The sequence below is a fragment of the Chlorocebus sabaeus genome, chromosome 6 (genome assembly GCF_047675955.1).
Source record: "Chlorocebus sabaeus isolate Y175 chromosome 6, mChlSab1.0.hap1, whole genome shotgun sequence".
Classification (NCBI taxonomy): domain Eukaryota; kingdom Metazoa; phylum Chordata; class Mammalia; order Primates; family Cercopithecidae; genus Chlorocebus; species Chlorocebus sabaeus.
Window position 1 is genome coordinate 11726408 of NC_132909.1, and position 4321 is coordinate 11730728.

The window sequence follows — 4321 nt, forward strand, 5'->3', positions numbered from 1 at the left end:
ATTCCTAAGAATTTTGTTAAAGCATAGTTTGTTTAAAAAACTGAATCAAAATAAAGTACATTTTATCTCTAAACACTGTGTCATTAAAGTCCACATAACGTCCTCTGTAAAATCAATGTGATGTTACAATAATATACACGATCTGATTCTTATCCTAACGGCTTCTTTGACCATGTATGACATCCAAGATAGATCCAATGCCTTTAATATCAGACTGTAGAGACAGTTATGATCCTAAACAAAAGAAGGAAAAGCTGTATATACAGGACAGCAATATGACAGTTTAGTTGTTTGCAGCATCTGCTTGGCGGGGCCATCCTTCTTCTTCAACTCTGGAGTCATACTCCTCTTCAGAGGATTCTTTTGTTGGAGCCCGGATGTATCCTGGTTCCTTTTTTCCTTCTACTACTTCTTTGTCAACCTCCACACATACGATATCAGAATATTGGGACTTCAAACATTGGTTCTAGTAATAGTTTTTCCATTATGGACTGAAAGCCTCGTGCACCTGTTTTTCATTCTAGTGCCAATCTGGCTATAGCTTTCAAAGCATCCTCAGTAACATTCAGTTCACACTTATCCATGCTGAATAAGGCCCGGTACTGAGGAATAACAGCATTTCGTGGCTCAGTTAGTATTTGTACAAGTGTTTTCTCATCTAGGCTATGCAATGGAACCACCACAGGCAACTGTCCCACAAACTCAGGAATCATGCCAAACTCAATCAGACCTCTGGCTTCCATATGACGCAATAACCGATCTTTTTCTTCAATGTCTTGGTGAGTATTTGATTCCCCACTTTATTAGCAAGGTCTGCAGCAGCTGTAGCCCTTCTGCCTTTTCCCAGATTAGATGGTGTTCCAAATCCAAGATACTTTTCATTTTTCCTCCTGCTGATGATTCTGTCTAAACCACTGAAGGCACCAGATGCAACAAACAGGATGTTTGTTGTATCAACTTGTACTGTTTCTCCACGGAGCTTTTGGGAATTCTTTTCTGGAACATTGACTATTGTGCCTTCTAGTAGTTTTAATAAGCCTTGCTGAACGCCTTCTCCACCTACATTTCGTAACTGATGAATGCATGGCACACTGCCAATCTTATCGACTTCATCCAGAAAGACAATTCCTTGTTGTGCTTTTTCCACACTGTAATTGGCATCTTGGAGTAGTTTGGCAATCACAGATTCAATATCCTCGCCTATGTATCCAGCGTGAGTCATAGTTGTACACTCACAGATAGCAAAACGGACATCAAGGCATTCAGCTAGGGTTTGTGCCAGCAGAGTTTTACCTGACCCAGTTGGTCCAAGTAGCAAAATATTACTTTTTTCAAGTTTTCTGTCATCATGAGAAGAATCCAATACTTCACCTCCTCATTTTTCCTGAGGTACCTGTTGATTTACCTGTTGCTGCATTGATGCTCCTAAAGCATTACCATGTGGGCTCATTCCAGCAATCTGAAGTAATTTTGTAAATCTGTACTCATCCTCCCGTCTTCTTACTTCTAACTCTTGGTGTTAATGATGTCTGCTTCTCAACCTCTGCTTGCTGTCTCAGATTAGCTGGGATATTATTATGTATTCTCTTATAATGATTGTACACAGCAACTGAAAGCATCTTCTTAGCAAATGACTGGCCAACAACATACTTGTCGAGGTAGTTATAAATCTTCTTAGGGGGAGGTGGTGGTTTCTGTTGGAATGCCAATTTTACAGCTTCTGCTGCTGATGCAGTTTCTTTAATTATGCTTTTCTTTGAGTCTGCTTCAGATAGCACAACAAAAAAATGATGACATTTTTCACACTTGACAAAACGGGTGGATGACACAAAGGTCTCTATATGTGTGCACAAGTCGCCACATTTAGGACAGCGCAGCTGGTTTCCGCCTTTCCCAGAATTCCCAAGGCCTGATTTCTTACTACTTCCCTCACTTGCTGATTTCTTATTTCCATTTCCAGAACCATCTTTACTTATCCCATCTTTTGAGGCAAAGTATGCTGGTGTTTCTGTAAAAGATCTAAGAGGAGCTCTTCGCAGAATCTGAGTTTCAAATGTCCCAAGCCTTCCTAAAACTGATATATGAATGCGACCACCAGAAATACTTCTCTGCGCAGAGGCGAGTGAGGAGGTGACGAGCCGGGCGGCAGCCGCGCCGCAAGTACAAGCACCGCAGCTGGGCATTTCCGCGGGGCCTAGGCTGGGGCTTCGCCCCCTGAGGACCTCCGGGTCTCAGCGGTGCGAGTCCTGCTGGCAAGGCTCACTGACTCGGTTCCGAACCCTTCCGCGGGTCCCAGACCCCGTGCAGAGTTCACCTGCCCGGCAGCCAGGGCTTCGCGCTTCTGTGCCCCACAGCCCTCTACTCACCAGAGTAGACACCCAACCCCGCCTCGTGATGTATTTTTTTAATTACTAAAACCTAGGATTTCCCAGACTATTATGTAAATGTCCTCAAACTCATAGCACTTTTTACAGAAAACCACAGGTAGATATTGCCAGCAATGCATTATCAATATTATCTGGTGTTGTTGCCACAAAGACAATGAGAGCTCTTTTCTGTAAGCTCACACTCACAGAGAAAATCCTTTGGTATGTCTTAAAAGATTGGGAAATGAACAATCAATCCAAAAATAGAATTACCAGTCCCACTTACAACATCAACAAAAGGAAAAATGGACCCATCCTCAGTCACCAAGACCTGAGAACAGAGAGTGGCAGCTCCTTCACACAGGTGGCAGAGAAAGGAAGCTGTCAGCCAGGGAGCCTCCTGGAGTATACCTGAGATGGGCAGAACTGGGGACATCAGTTCTCTACAGCAACACTGCAATGAGGGGCTGGAGTGGCATAGAAAAAATTCCAACACTTTTTGCTGGTGAGTGGCTCTACTCATTCATTCATCCCTGTTGCTGGTTCCCTTCTTGAAGCTTGAAAATAATCTGAACTTTGCATGTCAAGAGCTGCTGGCCTCCTCCCAGATATTAATTTTCTGTATTGGCTAGGTATTGGCTGCAAACACAAGATTAAATTACACAGAGAGTTGGGGAGTGAAACTGCTCCCACTCAGGCTGAGTCACCAGAGTCAGGCTGCATTACCAGACTCACCCCCTCAGAGGTTTCTAGGGTTGGTTGACAGCTTGGGTCTGCATAGCTACCTCTCAGAGAACACACTGGCCACAGCTCCCAAGTTGTAGCTGTTTCTGCCTCCCCTGACCCAGAACTGTCACTTCCCTCAACGTTTCCAGTAATTTGTCGCATTTCATTTTGTCTTGTGTTCTCTACTGAAGCTGCCCGATTTTCGTTTTATGTGCCTCACCTGACATTTTGGGGGTTATTCACATTTTGAAAATGTATTTTCATTGTCCCTGTAAGAGAGAGCCTGTGTTTCTGGCTTGCAAACCAGGCTGGAGATGGCACCTTCCCCAGAGCTCAGGAATTCTGGGTGAGGACTGAATGTGGGGAATGTCACGAGATTTAGCCTGCTCCTGTAGGCAAAAGGACCTTTTGAAACACACAAGTAGAGATAGTTAGGTATTTCATACACATAACATAGTTGTGATACAAAAGCCAAAGAAAGACAATCACCAAATATTCTAGGACACTGGTCCTCACTATTAGTATGCATGAGAGCCACTAGGGCTATGGATGACAATGCAAATTCCTGTGCCTCACTCCCAGGGATTTTGATTCTGTAAATCTGTGGGGAGTCCAGGAATCTGCATATTCAAAAAGCACGTGTATTAGTCAGTTTTCACAATGCTATGAAGAGCTGCCTGAGGCTGGCTAATTTATAAAGAAAAGAGGTTTAATTGGCTCACAGTTCTGCTTGGCTGGGAAGGTCTCTGGAAATTTACAATCATGGCAGAAGATGAAGGGGAACCAAGGCATATCTTACATGGTGGCAGGCGAGAGAGAGGGAGAAAGTGCCACACTTTTTAACCATCAGATCTCGTGAGAACTCACTCACTATCACGAGAAAAGCACGAGGGAAACTGCCCCCATGATCCAATCACCTCCCATCAGATCCCTCCCTAACACGTGCGGTAATTCAAGGTAAGATTTGGGTGGGAAAATAGAGCCAAACCATATCAGCACCCATGACTTTAATAAATGGAGTTCACCAATAGCTTCTGTGAAAATAAAGACTAACCAAATGAGAAAGCAAAGGCTATCTATTCTACAATAAGTCAGCCACCATCACTTCCATTTTGGGAGAGACTCAAAGGCCAGCCGAGCAGTAGGAAAGCTTTACAGTGGAAAAGGTATCATCCTTTTCTTCACATGTTCCCTGATTCGAGGCTGTTGGCATGGGGAAGCTGAGGATA

General features: G+C 43.8%; 1 pseudogene; it reads right to left on the reverse strand.

The window, feature by feature from the left end:
* Window positions 1-2251, reverse strand: LOC103234897 (ATP-dependent clpX-like chaperone, mitochondrial; annotated as a pseudogene).
* Window positions 2252-4321: the final 2070 nt, after the last annotated feature.